We start from the raw sequence: 19,028 nt of genomic DNA on the forward strand, positions 1-19,028 counted from the left end.
CCTGGTGAAGAATGACTGGCCTACAAATAATTGCTTATAAAAATTGTTGTTATGCTATATTGTAACTAAATGTTGTATTTTTTTTATCAACCTGTTATCTTTCAATTCGCAAAGGTTTTGTATGTCATTTTTGGAACGGATTTATCATAGGCCTCCTTGATCTTAGCTTATGCACATCAGTTTTGAGGGAATATTGCAAAAAATATCCACAAATAAGTTTTTTTTTTTTTTTTTACTTAAAAACTGAGGTGCATTATTTCAAATTAGTAATGTATATGATCAGTCAGTTCCAAACAGATGTATAAAACATGCAAATTGAACAAAAAATAAGCTGGAAAAATAGTGAATCCACACTATTGACAGTCTAGCATAATTTAAATGTTTTTAATTTTTAGAAATTTGCAAGGAAATCTGAAAAGGCTAGTCATTTTTGGACCAGGAACACCCAACATAAGTATGGATGATTGTATAGTTATTATTTGGATTCTTCATTGTTTTCCCCTATTAGTCCTGTGCCCCATTTTTGGGTTAGGAGCCCATAGAGTGCCGGTGATAAAGTATAACCACATATTTCTTCTTCTGTGCAAAACAACACTGAAACATCTCACTTCGGCTAATGATCAGCATATAAAGAGACACGAAGCCTTGCAGGGAATGACAGGTCAGCCTTACACCTGAAGTCCCTGCGGAGCCTTTGACGGGGACATTGTGCAATCAGAAAGCCCTGAACTTAACGCCGACATATACTGGTGCGAATTGGCTGACACCGCACCATCCAACGGTTTCAGATGCTGCAGATCATTAAAATGATGATGGATATCACAGTGAAGGGCATATACGGCACCGCAATCCAAGCTCAGTAATTTATACGCAATGTTGATAAACACACTTTCAATCTGCTGTCACACTAAAGTTGAATCACCTAATGTGAAATTGAAAGAAGCACACTGAATATATCAGAGTTGCAGTGAATGACATTACTATGAAACAGGAAATAAAATAATTGGCAAAACAAGTGAATTTCAACCCGAAAAACTCAAAGCTTCATAGAAATATTCAATTTAGCCCACACATCATGTCTTAACATCAGTAGGCGATAACATTTCCCATTCTGTGATCGTTTTATTCCATATCTTGAACTAAATTGGATTCTGCAGGAATGTATTGGAAGGTTATGAGGAGCAATCTGAAATCTCTTCAAGGCTGCTTTGTTTTTCTTGGTGTTTTTCTTTCTTTTTAAATCTTACTCGCTCCAATATTCCTTCTACAAGGTGATGCACTTGAGATATCAGTAAAGAGACTGCTACGCCCTGGGTATCTCCAAGGTGCAGTTCAATAAAGTTTCATTTTTGTGTTTCATTTTGTAAGGAGCCAAGGGCTACGCAGAACATCAGCTTGACGGCGGCAGAATCTCTTGGTGTGAAACACAGTTACAAAAATAAGGAAAGAAGTGACTCATAACATTGTGGCAAAATTATATTTCACAGCAGTGTTGCAAAACTCATATCCCATGCCAGATGTTGCTAGCCTGCAGTTTGTCTTCCGGAAAAGTCTTGTTGGTAGATTTTGGAGATCTGTAGGGCACCTAAGCGTGAGGTTTCAGCTTGTAAGCTATAAGCTACAGACAAATTACCCTGCATTTCATCATCAAATGATAGAAGATGTTCAACATAAATCAGGCAAATAGCTTCCAAGCTCAGATTCATCAAAAACAAGCTTTGTAAGGTGCTTTGTAAGGTTTTTCAATTATTTGATGATGAATATGTTTAAAATGAAGACCTTGGAAGTGTAATGTTGTTTGTGAATTAACCTAAAGGCACAATGACGGTGGAAATGAAATGGCCTAAAGCTAAACCCCTTCGGTGGAAATGGGAAAGCATTGCAAATGAAATAAACCTGAACTTTGCTTAATTCATCTCCATTAGCTTGAAGCTAGTCTATGTCTTTGTGTTGTAACAAATTGTCTTTCATTGTCATGCAAAATAAATGGTGTAAGGCAAAGAGGCTGTATAAAGTAAATAGCTTTTATGTGGAGATAAGTTTTTTGTTTTGTTTTGTATTTTCTCTGATGTATTACCATTATATATTTGTTTGAAGTGTATTAAATTTAAAATAATAATAATAATAATAATACACTAGAGAAATATAGGGATTTGAAGAACATTTATGACATTACATTACAAAATTATTTTCTGTTTATTTTAATTTGCTAAGTATAAAAAGTGAAATGTTATATAAATTTAAACGATTGATCATGTAAAGTACTCAAAGGTTCTTTCCTCAGCTGAACATTTCAGTTGAAACGTCTTTTCAAATTAACCTCAAGATGCTCTTTAGATCATTCTTAAATCATGCTGGAAAATCTTATTATTAAACATTCTAAATGGAATCACCTTTATAGTGATCTCAGAGTGTGTTGTATTAAGATGCAGAATAAAATTCTCTGTTGATTCTTATCATATGAGAAGTAATGTCAAATTTAGACTCTGTCAGAAACAGCTGTGTCAGAACTTTGGCTGTTTCTTTAAAAACTAGTTCTTTCTCAAAACAATGTAGGGAAGTGTTTTGTCTGGTTTGCGTCAGTCAGACGCAACTTTACAGGCTACAGGCATGTTAAGCGGATCTAAGGTATGTAAACAAATGTTCAGCTTGTGGGACTTCAGATCAGCTCGTATCTTCACAGACTTACAACTGTTGCGTTCAGTTACTGTTCATGTGTAGTAGTTTATGTGTGCATTTGTACATGTATTGGCATTGCCAAGAAGCCAAAAAAGTTATATTTATTTTAATGCCTTTTATAGCTTTTGGTGTCCCATTGATCTACATATTTTTAGAAACTGAAGTATAAATTAGTATTTTTGCTCAGTACTTATTGTATATTTGGTTATACATTGATAAAGCTCAACTCACCTGCTTTGATCCAAACAGAAAGACTGAAATCTCACAGTATGACTCATATCTCCAGAGAAACTGTTCACAAAAGAGAGTCTTCTTGGACACAGAAGTCCAACAGAGGTGTATAGAAAGTGATAACATTTAAATTCTCTCTGTGACTTGTCAAAAATCATTATCTCTGAAGGTTTGGAAAGGTCAGTGGTGAAAGAAAACAGACAATGTGGATTCAAACAGAGATAAAAGATGAAAACACAATCTTCTTTCCGTCTGTGGGAAGGAACTGAGATCTAGTTTATTAAGCTTTGGATGAGGCATAATGTCTTTTGACTTAAAGTGCCATGAGTTTTGAGTTTACTGTAATAGTCTTTATAAAAACTAATGATGCTAAAAGAAAACTATTATAAATGGTCTGATTATTTTCTCAGTTGGTTAAATGTGGTTCTCTGTAATCAAACTGTACATAAAAATAAGGATCTAAATTGAGTCCGGTGCCTACAACCATTTGCAAATCGGCTTTATTCAATGCTAGATCTTGTGCAAAGGGAATCAAGCTTCATTTGATTGTGCAAAACTTATACAGCGAATCCGTTGTTGCGCTTCAGGTGACATTTATGCAATGTAAGCCATTTGTCAAGACGTCACAACTCTAACAAGTACAGTAATGTGAATGTAATAGTGATTTAAGCAGCCGTACCCATAAGTCTTTCAAAGTGAGATGCTTGCTAATGCAGATTTATGAAGGGCGCAGCGTCCGTTCTGCGATTAGGGATATAATGATTTCATACAGCCAAGCCAGGACGCCTGTCACGACGAGAAACTGCGTACCAATTATTCATAATTAGATCCCTGTACTCACAGTGTACTATTGAAAATCATTGTGGCTTTCTGTTATGGTTTTCTTTCAGTCAACCTGAAGTTGAGGGAAATTGACATTGCAACCCTTAAAAGAATATTATTTTTGGGGATTTAACAAAGCAAGCTTGTTTCGCTCAAGTAGACACTCTCATACTTCAGAACAGATGGAGAACATTACATACATTATGATTTTACTTGAAAGAAGATACCACAGAGGACGATTTGTATAGATGGTGCAGAGATATTTTTGGTTAAAACTGTCTTCCTCAGCAAATACTTCTGTTATGAATGTGTCTGCTGGACAGTGGGATTAAAAGACGGAATTAGATAAAAAGCCAATAGTCTTATGATTTCCAGGGATAATAAAAATCAAGCATGTGCATAAATTCACTTACTGGCCTTAAAAGGATTGTTCACTTGTAAATGGGAATTCTGTAATCATTTACTCACCCTTGTGTCATTCCCAATGAATGTATGACCTTCTTTTAGCAAAGCAATTAAAGTATACGGGGCCAAACTATATTAAGATTCAGAAAAATAACATAAAACTGTACATGGGATTAAATCGCTATTTAAGGCAAAATGTATAATCAGTCTGTCATTTCCGCAAAATAATCCCAGACTGAACCCCTGGAGATTTTATTAAACCATAATATGTGAAGATGTAATGTTTTGATTTTAAATTATAAAAACTTTTACTGTTACAATGTACAAATCAATCAGCTTAGCAACAAGATGAACACCCAACCCGATCTCACCCCAGTTCGTACATATTTTACTAGTTGGCTAATTCGTACGAATTCGTACAACCTCACTTATACAAATTTGTAAGTTTTGTGAAATACAGTATCTTCCATATTTTCCAAGGTGGCAAATTTGTAGTATTCATACCGACCCAACCCTGACCTTAAATATACCCCTCACAGAAATCATACAAAATCGTAGTGAGGTCGTACAACCCTCTACATTGCGAGTAAATCACTCGCATATGCGACTAAATTTTACTCTGGGCGACTTAATTATGTCTATTGTTAGCCGACGCTTTACGGATATCGCTGTTTGTTTCTCACACATGCAAAGACTCACTGTAGCAAGTATATGACTGTTGAATGCTGCAAATATCATAATCAAGTATTCCAGAGAGCCGTGTAATGAATATAATCAACTAAATATAAGAAAGTAAGTAAATTGGGTTTGGAATGAGATGAGTGAGTTAATGTCTTTGAATATATAATGCTGCAACCAATAAATTACTATTTATTCATGTCCATCCTTGGGTAATAAATGTCTCTTTCTCCCCTCCAATTACAGTCGATTGAGGAGAAGCATTTCCTTTTCTCCACTTGTCCATATTTCCATGTGAAGAGATGTCTGGAACAAATCCCATTCTTCTGGTTCAGTTGATTTGTTCCTCTAATGGTGTCTGTGCCGGGTCATAGGGTTGGTGGCAGGTTGACACATCACCCATAATGTGTCACCTGTCTCTAAGTGCTGGCTCATTTCTTAGCTTGATGTTTGAGAGTTATCTGTTCCAAGCCAATCAATCCGACCAGAGAGTAGAAGGTGGATGTCAGGGGGTCCGTAGTTTAGTGTCGAAGAAGCAGACACTTTAGGCTATACTGCCACAGTTTGAAAAGATAATGACTTTTACTGTGCTAACATCCATTGGGAAATTACTGGCAGTGCCTAAAAGGAGACGGAGAAAAGAACGAAAGATGGAAAGGAAGAGCAAAAAGAATCCAGGTCGCTGGGATTTCTTGTTTCGGAGCCCCAGGGCAGAATAGTTCCTCTGTAAGATGTCCATTTCCTTGATAACACACTATAATGCGAGAAATGCAGTAAATGCTGCTCCATTAGCATGCCAGTCTTTGTGCAGTCTAAAGTGACCTAAAACCTTTTCTCTACCTACATCCTTTGACTGACATTTCTCATTTCATTCCAAGACTCTCTGTTATTGCAGCTGGGCAGATGCAGATTCTAAACTGGAAGGCGCCTTAATTGTTTCCATGGCCATTAAGTGTACATAGCTGTGATGAATATTCTGAAGCACAATGGAAGGATGAGCAAATTGACCCTGAGTAAACAGATCAGACTCCTTCTCACAGCCAATAGAAAAGGAGCGGAGGAAGTGCAGTATGAACAGCTTGGTAAAGATGTGGTGGGCTTTTATGTTATAGGTGAATGAAGGGTCAACATAAATATTCATTCTCCAGCTAAAACGTTTAGTGAGCGGTTGTGACTAAAATGTATAGAAAAAAGATTCTTTAAATTAATAGTTATGTTAGGTCAAATAGAAACACATTGGCATTTTTGCAGCAGATTTTGGAGGTGGAACTGCAGTATAATGGTTACCATTATGGTTTTATTCAAAGCAGCTAATTTTCAAGTCTCCAAAAAAGACAAACGCATAATAAAGTTTCAGAACAAGTCTACGTTATCCCAAGTCTTCTGAAATATTAGTTTTTTTTATAAGAGTTCATTAGAGAAGCAGCGATGTCTGGTTCATGAGCGAATCATGAGTCTTTTGAATCAAATCCTTTATTGATTTAGTTTATAGAACCGAGTGAATTGCATGAAGCCATGGAAAGTCATTTGGACCATTTTTATGATACTTTTAATGGTTTTTCCGTCATTTTTTAAACTTGACACCTAGTCCTCATTATCTTTCATTGTACTGAAAAGAGTTGCAGGATATGTTTCAAAATACAATATTTGTGTGAATGTTATGGGTTTGGAATGAGTGTGAGTGAGTGAATAATGATTTATTTTGTGAGTGTGTCCACTAAATCAGAACATTCAATAGTTAGCTTCTGCCAAATAGTGTGTGAAATGAAATGGACATAACTTATTAGTTGCAGATAGACTGAGAGACTTGTTAAATTCGCCAATAAAAAATCAACTAGAAATCTAATCCTCAGCTCAAAATGTCTCTTTATAAACTTTAAAATGAGTACAGCATGAGTAATAATAAAAGCATTACTGTTATATCAAAACACATGGCAAGCTTCATTTGCTATTGGCCCGAAGTGTACGCTTTTGTCTGAGTGCCAGTATGTACTATGGGAAATGGGAGTTCATTATCTGGATCCGTTCTATCCCCACACAATCAAAATTGCCAGTGTGCCACATGTGTATACCATCCTATAAAGCCTTGTCTGATTGTTTAGTGGTTTATACAACATCTGCAAAGGTGCAATCCACAGCGGCCATAGAAGCAATGACTGTTATTCTAGAAATTGGACTCAGAGATGACAAAATGTGTTTATACTGACACAACATATGCTCGTGGTCTACGCAGAGACATTGTGAGGGTGTGGAGGCGCTCATTCCAAGCTCCTCGTAACACTTGCAATTTAAAACTTCTGATTGTGAAACATAACCAGCTTGAACAGAACACAGTGTTCTTCTGTTAAATCATCAGCAAAGCTTTATTTAACTTTACACAATGCTGGAGAACAGACTGTGCCTCCTTGTCACATGATTGTATTTGCTGCAAGAACTCTATTATGTGTTTAATACATTGTCATCTTCTCCCAGTTTGGTCCAAGCATCCCTCGACAGTATTTGTGAAAGCTAAATAGAGAGGCGTTTTGTCACTGGGATCTTCAAATGCTAAACATTAGCTATTGTGCTGTCGTCCTACCTTTCGTGCCTGAGAGAGCCATGGGAACAGATTCTCACATTCACATGCAAATACTCCGAAAATACTCTGTTTGCTGTGTGGAAAAACTGGATACTCGTCCTCTCTCTCTCTCCCTCTCTCCCTCTCTCTCTCTCTCTCTCTCTCTCTCTGCATCTTTGATTTTTTTTCTGTCAGAAGAAGCTGTTTGCTTCAAAGATGAAACCATTTTCACAGGCCTTTCAGAACCACAGATTTTAAGACTTCACTTTTGAACACAGGAAAATGTTGCGCAGATAAGCGGAAGTGGAAATAGGCTTCGCTTTTATTTTTTGAGGAATGACAATAAATGTTCACAGGGGAATATAGAGCATAGAGATTTCTCGATGCTGAGGAAAATTATGTTTAGTGATGGGCTGTCAAACATCCAGGTGTGGTATCAGTAAGTAGTACCTCTATAATATATAGCACTACTATAATAACAAAATAATCACTGCTGCAAAATCCATTTCCAGACCAAACATCTGTAATCATAGCGTTTAACTTTTAACGTTTAATGCATTTTATTTCATTTATTTCATACTGAATAAAATATTTTACAAAAAAAGATTTTTCTGAAGAACTGTGGGCAGTAAAAAGGCAGGGTAGGTGATTTGGTTAAAAAATATTTGTTGTTATGCTGAATAAAAGTCGCTTCACATCACAGCTAAGTTATTTATGTATTTATATTGTCTGTAGAAGGCGAAGGACCATAAAATGTTTGTCCAATCGTATCCCACAGTCTGAGGACTAGAACAGGCTCTCCTACCTGTCTGCCTATGTATTTGCATACCTTCGCACACCTTGTTTGCGCTTCATTCCATTGCACTATTGCAGATTGAGCAAGAATGGAAGGTGTTATTATTTTAATATTGAAAACTATAATGTTTTCTCACCGGACATGATGTAATCCTCCGCCAACTCCATTTCTCATAGTGTTGTTGGTTAGCCTCTGCTCTGCCCGGTGTGTTTTGGAGGAGGTGTGGCTTTGGAGAGTGATTATGCAGGTAGGATGGGATCTTATGCATTCGGAGCTAGCTTGCTATTGTTAGCCTCTCCAAAATCACCTAGGGATAGTTTGTAAAAAAATGAAAATTCTGTCATTAATTATTCACCCTCATGTCATTACTACCCCTAAAGACCTTATATTTTAGATGAAATCCGAGAGCTCTCTGACCCCGCATAGACCCAACGCAACTGAAATGTTCAAGGCTTAGAAAGGTAGTAAAGATATCATTAAAACAGTTCATGTGACATAGAAGACTGACACAGAAGAGAAGAAACTGTTTGAATGAAGTTATTTTTGTTTTCGTTGTACACAAAGGGTTAGTCTTCTCGTAACATTCCTAACATTACGGTTGAACCACTGATGTCACATGGACTATTTTAACTGTTTAATATTTTAAGCTGTGCTAACCACACTGATGAGCCAACAGAAACCTTTTTTCTTTATTGATCGACAGGATCTGGTCTAGACTCAATATGGCAACATTTGATCTATTAACCATTCTTTCAGAAGTGAAAGGGGTGTTATTTTAAGCCAGATTTTAATGAATTCTGCATACATTGACTAAAACTTCAGAAAACGGTGTCCATGTACCAGATATTCGCCACCTGTTGCAGATGAAATGTAGTATATTAAAAGAACATGCTGTAGTCAGTGCGTCCATAGAGATTGGAAGAATGTGATTGGGAAATCTACAACAGATTTTGTTTTGTTTTGTTTTGTTTATTTCGTTTTTTTTTTTTTTTTTTTTTTTGCTCCATTTCATTTACAATTATACACTGGATATATTCCGAACAATCATTCAGATGCAAAAATGTGTTCTTAAAGATAAAAGTCCTCTCTCCCAGAAGTGTAACATACTGGTAAAAAAGAAATAACCTTTTTTTAAAAGTTATGAAAATCCAGTTTTTAATGTTATTATGTAAGATTAAGAGTTAGTTGCACAATCACTTTTTGACAGATTAACCATTCCTCTGTGCTGCTGAGAAGAAAGGGGGAGAGATTTTCACTTTGTATGTGTATTTTTCTTTGATCTTTTATTCTAATTTAAGCAAATGGTCTCAGAGGATAAGCTAATATAGCAGTTCTGTGCTCACACAAGTTCAAACAAGTCAATGCTGTACACAGTTGTTCTGCTGTTGAAAGACAGAAAGAGACAATAGTGTTGTGTTCAAAGCAAATGACATAAGTTGGCAGTAATTACAAAAAGAAATTTCGCTGCGCTTATAAATCAAAGGTTCCAACTCGATGCCATCATAAAAGATGCTATGATGTTAAGAAGTTATGCTGTGTAGCAGTTAGTAACTTTAAGTTTCAAATTTTTATTCTGTCATGATTTGACAGAATAAATTGTTTATTTTAATAATTCATAAAACTGGTTTATGCATGAATCTTACTGATCCAGTTTCTGAATTGAATTCACTGACAAAATAATCCAGGTAATTACTGTATAACAATTAAATTTTGCTTGGGTTCTCACACATATAGCACCTGATTTTATAATGACTTTCTGTTGCTTTTGCTTCCTTTAGAAGTCCAAAAGCTTCAGAAAGTCAGTCACATGAGTCATATTGAAATATATTATGAGAATTGCTCTTAAAGAACAAAATGTCCTGCACTATACAATCATTTACCATATTTTACTTTGTGCATTTAGTTATGGCATTAAGGAAAATTATTGGATGCAGCATTCCATTTCATAATTTAAATCAATACACTACTGCTTCCCTGAAATTGTTTTTCCATAACAGATAGTGTGTATGAGAGTGCTGGGCACGGAGTCAGGAAAGTCTGTCTTTTTCCTTGACATTGCTATAGTGATGAAGCATCTCTTCCTCAAATTTAATTAAAACTTATGTAAGCAGAGCAGCTTCGTGTCATAATATCATAAAACAGACAAAGCATCAATGAACAGTTTGACTGTACAGTTGATTTCAATCATTTATAATTATATATTTAACTATGGGCATGTTTTGAAAATAAGATCTGATGGAAATTTTTGTAGCATGGGTCAGTCAAAATGGAATTTGTGTAACAATTTACATAATTTTCAGACAGTTATTTTATTTATTAATTTTATTCTTTTCTAGATTATGCTATATAAAAAATGTAATAATTTATATTTTTATGGTAGATTTTTATATGTGGCCCTGTACCACAAAACCAGTCATAAGGGTCCTTTTTTTGTTATTATTATTATTATAATTATTATTTTTTTATTTATATATAATCTGACAACTGAATAAATAATCTTTCCATTGATGCATGGTTTGTAGGACAATATTTAGCTGAGATAAAACTATTTGAAAATCTGGAATCTGAGGGTGCAAAAAAAACTCTAAATTGATCAAATTGGCTTCAATGTTGTCCAAATTAAGTCCTTAGCAATGCATATTACTAAACAAAAAAATTATATATTTACGGTAGGAAATGTATACAATATTGTCATGGAACATGATCTTTACTTAATATCATAATGATTTTTGGCATAAAAGAAAAATCTATCATTTTGACCCATGCAATTTCTTGGTGCCTATTTATGAGTGGTTTTGTGGTCCAGGGTCAAATATTTTTCAGTTTTTGATTTAAGTTTATTTTGGAATCTTGTTTTCCACAGCATAAAAAAAAAGAATGATAGTAATAAAATTAAAATTAAAATAATTCTGCATTTTTCTAGCAGTTCTGACTTTATAACTCACAACTCTGACTACTTTTTTTTTAAATGTGAGAAATAAATTAAATGTAAAATATAACCTTGTAATGCTAAGAAAATCTGGTAACATAAACTTACGGGGAAAATATTCCTTCCCAAATAACTTATGCAATCATCCTGTAATGCAAAGACAGACAATGATCTTCTAATTGTGATAAAAAGGAATAGCTTGGACATAAAAATGCCTAAAGTTGAATAAACACCCATAAATGCTTCCTTTTCAAGCTATAACATTGTGTCAAGCGTATGAATAACAAAATGTGTTTTCATTTCTGAAACTATTTAGGAGGTATTGGTAAGTATCAAAAAATAACAAGAAAAAAGCTATCATAAATCCCAAACAAAACGCTGTTCCCATTAGCTGAGCATTTGCTGTTAAAAATAGAAAGAGTTTCTCGTGGAATTGGAAAATTGCTTTACTTTTGTGCTTTAGTGGACATTAGGGACAATTTCAATAGATTATGAAGGGAAACATTTAATCACTTATGGGGGGGGGGATTGCTTTTATAGCTGCACACAGTTAAGTGAAAATGAAGCAGGGTACAGCCTGCACAAATACGTCTTACTTAAGAGGCTAGATACATAATCATACATTCATAAGGCATCCAAACGGGAAGAAAGAACTATCAAGGGGATTTGTAAAGAATTGCATAATATATACTTTTTTCTTTGGCTCAAATATGAAGTACATAGCCAAAAGTGTGCATTGCCAGAACCTCCCTAGTCCCTTTAAGGCAGGTGGAGTTATCTGAACTCAGTGAGTAATGATTGTTGGCTCCCTCACAAACCTACTGCAGACTGCAGTGTTTGTTTAGCAGGAGTCACCCCGTATAAACGAGTGCAATGTAGCAAGTCACTTAGGATGAGATTTTCACTTACAGTATCTTTGAGAAGAACCGCAGTCTAAAGTTCAGGATGTGACAGCAACAGAATTTGTAACTGCTATTTTTCTTTTCTGTTCAGATAATGGGGCGTTTATAGAAGCATGATTTGATGACAAAATGTTTTGAAGTTTCTCCAGCAAATTGCTGAATGTGTTACAGTGGCCTTATCAACATGCATTAGACACAAGTTGGTAGCAGCCACTATGATTTTCCAAATTCATCTCATAATAGAGGTTTATGAAGTGAAAAAACCTGCTTTATAACAACAAAGCAAAACAAGTTTTAAACTATTTGTACAGTGGTAGCACTGGAAAAAAAATAATGTTATTAATATTTTTACTGTATCTTCTTTTTACTTTTTATTTATTTAATTTCTTATTTTTTAAATAATTTATGTTGAGTTTTGCAGTTTTGTATTGTAATTGTAATTTTGAGACCTAACTAAATCATGAAATAAAAATATATATACAATCTTAAAACTTTTTTTAAGAGACAACAGAATGGGTAGCTGAAAATAAAAATTAAGCATAAATTAAGCTAGTTGATTTGGGGCCAAATGTTGTTTTGCAGCTGTAATTTCTCACAAAAATGAAACACACAAACAGTCAAACCAAAAACTATTCAAACACTAGTTATAATTTGTGATATTTTTTTTATTAGTGGGTGCAGGACACTGTATAACATTAATGTGAGTGAGGATAGCAAAATAAAGAAAACTGTGACATATTATCCCCAAAAATTCTTGGACTAAATACAGTGGACTACCAGTAAAATTTAACATGGAAAAAAAATTTGGGGCCAAAAATTATTCTAAAAATTTGTCCTGACCACGTTTTGCTTTTTTGTTTTTCCTTTAATTGCTAATGCAACCTTTTTACACCACAGACTGAACAAAATTAAGCATTGCTTGGTAATTGGTTGACATAAATTATCTAATTGTGCACTAAAATTTAACTCATTACATACCTTTTTTTATCAAAGTTATCTGACATTATCAAGATGAATTTGACACAGTTTAACATATAGATATATGTATGTATTTGTGTGTGTGTGTGTGTGTGTGTGTGTGTGTGTGTGTGTGTGTGTGTGTGTGTGTGTGTGTGTGTGTGTGTGTGTATGGCTGAATATAGTGAATATGGCTGAATGGTTTTGAATATGGTTGAATGGTTGAGTCTGATGGGGGGAAAGAGTGCTGGAAGTTTGTGTAAAAATTTAGAAAATGTGATTATTTTCTTGTCTCCCATCTTGCTGATGATGTTAGTGGTTCTTAAAACAAAATATTCTCTAAATTATGACATCTTTACCGGTATATGATTTTAATAGCTAGATACAACCAAGAAGGCCAAAATCTTTTGGATAGAACAGGCCAAGTTTATTTTTAAATTCTCCATTTTATAGGGGGCGCCAGACATTTACCAAAGTTTACCCTGTTTGTGGAAAGTGACAGTTGTCTTTCCTGTGGGCAGGAAACAGACATTTCTTGTTTAAAAAGAAAAGGCCAAGTGTCAATTTGGCATATATTAGCTGTAGAGTGCAAGAGAAGTTTTGTTTCATTTGACCACGTTAATATCCACTCAAACACCATGGAATTTGCATATATATTGGATGAGGCTGCAAAACTGTCCAATTATGACAAAAAGTATTTTTTAGCATCATTATTTGGTCAATTTATGCACAAAAGCTTAATCAGGATACTGTCTGCAGTTGCCATGGAAATTTTTTGCCAAATGAGGACTGTTGGCATTCTTGAAAAAGATTCAGTGGCATATTATCATATAACATTCTGACACTGAGCCAAACCAATACTGATGCGAATTAATTGCATAACAAATTTGAATTAATTTTTTTGTATTTAGGGACAAGACAGTGCCTCTGGGATTCTGCCGAGCGCCCACAATCCAGATTTAATTAAAAGTCTATTCTCCATCTGATATCCAATACACATTTGATTTAACCATGTCTGTTTGGTTTGCAGGTTTGATTAGTCCCCATCCAGGCTTGTTGTCTATTTCTACATGATTCCGTGCTTCTTTGAGATGGATTATTCTGCTCTTCCTTGAGGTTGAGGAAGCTTTGTTTTGTCTTTTACAGAATGTAGATTAAAATGATTGAGAGTGTGTGTATGTTTTAGTTTTGCTTTTAGAGTATAACAAAGTTAAATCACTAAAACACTGACATGCTCAAAGCTCATGTCTACATTTATTTTAAAAAGGGTATATTTTATGTTGGATTTTTAAAAATGTAGTTGATTCATCAAATTTGGTGATTTAAGAACAAAATGTCTCTATAAATAAAACCTGTATGTGTGTGTATGTATATATATATATATATATATATATATATATATATATATATATATATATATATATATAATTTTTTTATTAATTTTTTATGCATTTAGCAGACGCTTTTATCCAAAGCGACTTACAGTGCATTCAGGCTGTACATTTTTACCTCTCTCTCTCTCTCTCTCTATATATATATATATATATATATATATATATATATATATATATATATATATATATATATATATATAATGGATGTACTTGTCTGTTGTCAGTGGATTTTCCTTGCACTTATCTGCTCAATACAATTTGTGCCATTTGTAAGTACCGTACGTTGCTTGCATTACTGCCTTGAGGCTTCATTTCTCTGAAGAATCTTCCCATCTCACCCTGAACTGCCATTAGATGGCAGACCATTTAGAAAAATGATGCATGAGCCAAAATACTTGCAAACTGACTCTATCTGACAGTATACGCCACATGCAGTGCAATGTGTAGGTAAGCATCTATTATATATGTGTTTGGTAAACATACAAATATGTTAGTGTTATTTAAGTAACACTGTAGTTTTGTTAGTTTTCATTTCAAAATTTTATGTCAAGTAACAATTTTTAGTACATAGAATATTTTTGCTTTTTTTTTTAAAAAAAGTGAAAAAGAGAAAAGATCTGGCAACCCTGTCCGGCTTGTCCTCTATGTCTCTTTTGTGGTGTTCACTCTGATGTCTGATGGAATAAACACTTAAGCTTTGGCCCTTGTTGCATGTTACGAGTGTGTCCTGCACCAAGGCCGCATCAAAGTGTACTTCACAAGCCTCTGAGTGCTCATTAATTTCCTTTTCTCTTGTCGGTTGCAGTTGCACCCAAGCCACACTTTTAAGTTAAGTGTCATCCTTTGACTGTGTTCTGCTGAGCCTCAAGTCCTCTAGAGTGAACTATGAGGGGAAAAGGCTTTGGATGAAATACTGCGTAAATAGGAGTTGAAAAGCTGTTTTTGAAAGCTTTATTTTGAAAGCTTTATTATTTATTTTTAACCATTCAAGATGTTGCAATATGGGTTTTTTTTACTCTTATTTTCAGAGGATGCATGGAAGCATCTTTTCAAAAACTAATTCTGCTGATTAAAAAATGATAAATGACTATTTGAGTTGGCTCTTTGTAGTGAATTAAATGCATGCAGCTCATCCAGTGTAGTCTGTTTCACTAACAAATTAAGTCTTTTTTTGTGTGTGTGTGAATCAAATACATGCAGCCAATCAGTGTAGCCCAACTCCTGAGAAAAATTACTCTTATGAGCCAGTTCTTTTTACTGAATCAAAAACACACAGACAATCAGTGTACTCTGATTCTTTAACAAAAGACTCCTTTGAGTCAGTTGTTTTAGTGAATCAGATCCATGCAGGTAACCCATTGTAGCACGATTCAACAAAAGACATTTATATACTCTTATATACTTGTTATTCAAAAAGACAAGTATTTGAAGAGAGAATTTTTCCATAGGTAAGCAAAATGGTCATTCTAAAAAGACATAAAAAATATCGGAATCAAATCAGAAATTGGAATTCTCAGTTCTTGCTGATTGAATAGAACAATTTGGAAAATGTATTTTTCAATTATTATTTAATTTATTAAGCTCTTCAGTCTGTATTATTACTAGGCTAATACTAAACCTAACCACTCTTGATGTATCTGGTAAAAGTGCAAAAAGCAAGAGCAAGTTTTTCTGTTCTATCCCTATCTGCACATACTCATAGTTAGAATTAATAAAACCTTATTTGAGTCATATTTCCTCTCAACAGCACATTTATATTCAAGAGATATGATTTGCTGTTCCAGTCATAATGGACTTTTATTGTATTTTGCTGCTTGGAGTCACAAACACAAACCAAAGCGAATGGGGGCAGCACGTCTAGTTTAATTCAGAAAATTAAATCTTTCTGAACACAATACTAAAAGCAGTGTCTGCTGACCTTGTTTTTTTTTTTTAAGTTACATACAAATGGCTGTTTTAGCAGAAGGAAATGGCCTTTTCAGAAAAGAGAGGTAATTACAGTGGTTTGGACAAGGCCAGTGCTGTCGGGCGAATTCAGAGCACAAAATGTGCAGATTAGAATACGCACAAAGCGCCATTGGGATTTCAGATTACAGGTGGTCTCACACATAACCACATTATTTCAAGATGCATTGTTTCATCTAGTATTCTGACAGTGGATTGGGGTTTGGAAAGAGCCTGCACGCATCCCATTCTTCCCTTATGTCATATGCTGTATCTTTTATCATTGCTTTTGAGTCTCAAAACCCTTTTTTATGCTAGATAGCTCCTTCATCATCCCTTCTTAAAATCAGCTTTCTGGAAGCCACAATATTTATTAGCTTTTCAAAACCCTAAAACAACATTTAAATTACATCCAGAACTCATTATTCTGACACATGGTGCATCAAAAGGAAGCAGTTTGAAGCAGTTTCCTCAATGATAGAATGAGTACATTAAGCTCCAATTAAAACAGGAAGGCAGAATCTTGTGCTGTAGCCATGACATCATTTGGAGTCGAGTGGCTCTGTACATCAGAAATCAACAAAACAGGCTTGGATTTACAGGCCATTTTAAAACAATTAAACTGGATTTATGGGGCCTTCAAATTGCTTGCAGCTTTTTAAAGATGTTTTAGCAGCGCCATAAAAAGCACTCTCGCAAATAACAAAAAACAACTTTGGCAGGGAAATGCGGTACTAAACTTTTTACTGGTTTGTTACGGTAGTTTCCTCGCACCCTTTTGTTGTTCCATATTAAAAGAATAGTTTGCTCTTATGTTGTTCCAAAGCTGTTTGACTTTCTTTCTTCCGTGGAATATCCTTGCCGGAATATCGCTTGCCTGTAATAAAAGTAAATGAATCACCATAAAAATGCACTATATTCCATCCGATAGCTTTCAGTGAGGAAAACTTGAAATTTGATTCATTATTTACTGGGTTCATGATGTCTGATTTATGAATCTTTCTTTTCAGTCTGAGCTTTTAAATGAATCTTTAAAGTCAGTTGATAAAACTTGTCTGAATGATTCATTCACAAATGATTCATTTATGATCTCACTGAATCAAAGATCCAGTTGCAGCAGTTGACGGCTCACTGGAGGGGAAGTTTCGCTTTGAATAATAGTTCAATTTCAATCTGTTTCTCAAACAGAGCCATTATTTGGCTTGGAATATAAAAAAATGGATCATACAAACACTTTTGGTGCTTTTTTTTGTCTTTTAAGAACTTGACACTCACAGATTTACATTGTGTTTCATGGAAGATTGCAAGTCATAGAGATCTGAAGCAAAATGAGGTTGAGGAAATAAAGACAAGTTTTATTTTTTAATCATTTATTAACTTAACTACCCCTTGAAATATTTTTGGCCTGGGTTGTGAATACTTCAAAACTGTTTAACTGAATAGAAACTTGTAGTTTAAAGCTGTTTATAGCTTAAAAAACGACATTAATTTCTCATGACGTTTTCATGAGTGCAGACAGTGTACCGAAATGACTTTTCAAACCAACTTTGATTAGAAATTTATTTTAAAGACAATTATGAGAATGCTCCATCCATTTACGATAAATCAGAAGAAAGCACGTTCATCAAGTGCAAAGTAAAATAATAACTCTCTTTCTACATTGGATGAATGATTTATCATTGTCAAAGCACATTCATTTTGTCATGCTTTGACCTCAGTACATGTTGTTGACAGTCTGAAACGATGATTTAGATGAGAAACAGCAGACATTGACCCTGTCTGTCACTGCACATTTATGCCATGCATGGTTGCATGCTTGTACTGCAGTTTTACAAGGCCATATGACGCACTGGAAGTGGAAATAATGGTTCTGTTTTTTGGGGGGGGACTCAAGTCTAACGTTGTTTGTCAGGGAAACTGCCACCATCTGTGACATAAATTGCACTAACCTTTTCCAGAAAGCAATTCTAATATATCCATGATTCACAGTTAACAAAATCTTTGAATATCATGTTATATATATCAGAATATATCAGCAGCAAAGTTTCCAACCAACTTTTGTACAAACATTCTGAACCACAAAAGTGAATGGCTTTGCTTTTCTTTTTTCTGCTTTAAAAAGAAAAAAAAAATTGATAGTTCACATTTTTTCTCTGAAAAACAATGGGCAATCAGTATCATAGATAGAAAAATATCAAGAAGCATGCATTTGAAAGCCACATTTTAGAGTCAGTATGTGTATTTTTTATTTTTTTTTGACAACATAAAATCAAAGTAAAAGTGTTCATGCAAAAAGCACACAAGTATACGATAGACAGACAGACTGTACAGCAGGAGCTTCATGGAATGGCTTTCCATGACCGAGCAGCTGCATGCAAGCCTCATGTCACCTAGTACAATGTGCTTTTGCCATAAACTTTGACAAAACTTTTACGTGATATTACACTTTGCTATTATTTGGATTCCTGACAAAAGGAAATGTTTAGAAATGTTTAGGAACAAGCAGTTTCATTGTTTCCCTTTGGAAAGATTTTGAAAGGTCAAGGAGAATAAGTCAATATGATTACAATACAAGCCGAGACTCTTCTGTTCATTTCAATCAACTGAAATCTTGTCTCCAGATTCAGAAAACTGCTCCAGTAATCTGTGTTTAAATGTGTTCCAGTTGTTCCAGATGTCTGCGCCATTTCCCAGATGAAGGCTTTATTAAAGGAATAAAGGCAGGCTTTAAATT

General features: G+C 34.6%; 1 long non-coding RNA gene across 1 annotated transcript in view; it reads left to right on the plus strand.

The window, feature by feature from the left end:
* LOC132125496 (uncharacterized) overlaps window positions 1–14,130 on the plus strand; it is an 18,827-nt gene extending 4,697 nt beyond the window's left edge. The window contains exon 3 of the long non-coding RNA XR_009426924.1: window positions 13,987–14,130. This is a non-coding gene — a long non-coding RNA (uncharacterized LOC132125496). The remainder of the gene's footprint in view (window positions 1–13,986) is intronic.
* Window positions 14,131–19,028: the final 4,898 nt, after the last annotated feature.

The sequence above is a fragment of the Carassius carassius genome, chromosome 43 (genome assembly GCF_963082965.1).
Source record: "Carassius carassius chromosome 43, fCarCar2.1, whole genome shotgun sequence".
Taxonomy (NCBI): domain Eukaryota; kingdom Metazoa; phylum Chordata; class Actinopteri; order Cypriniformes; family Cyprinidae; genus Carassius; species Carassius carassius.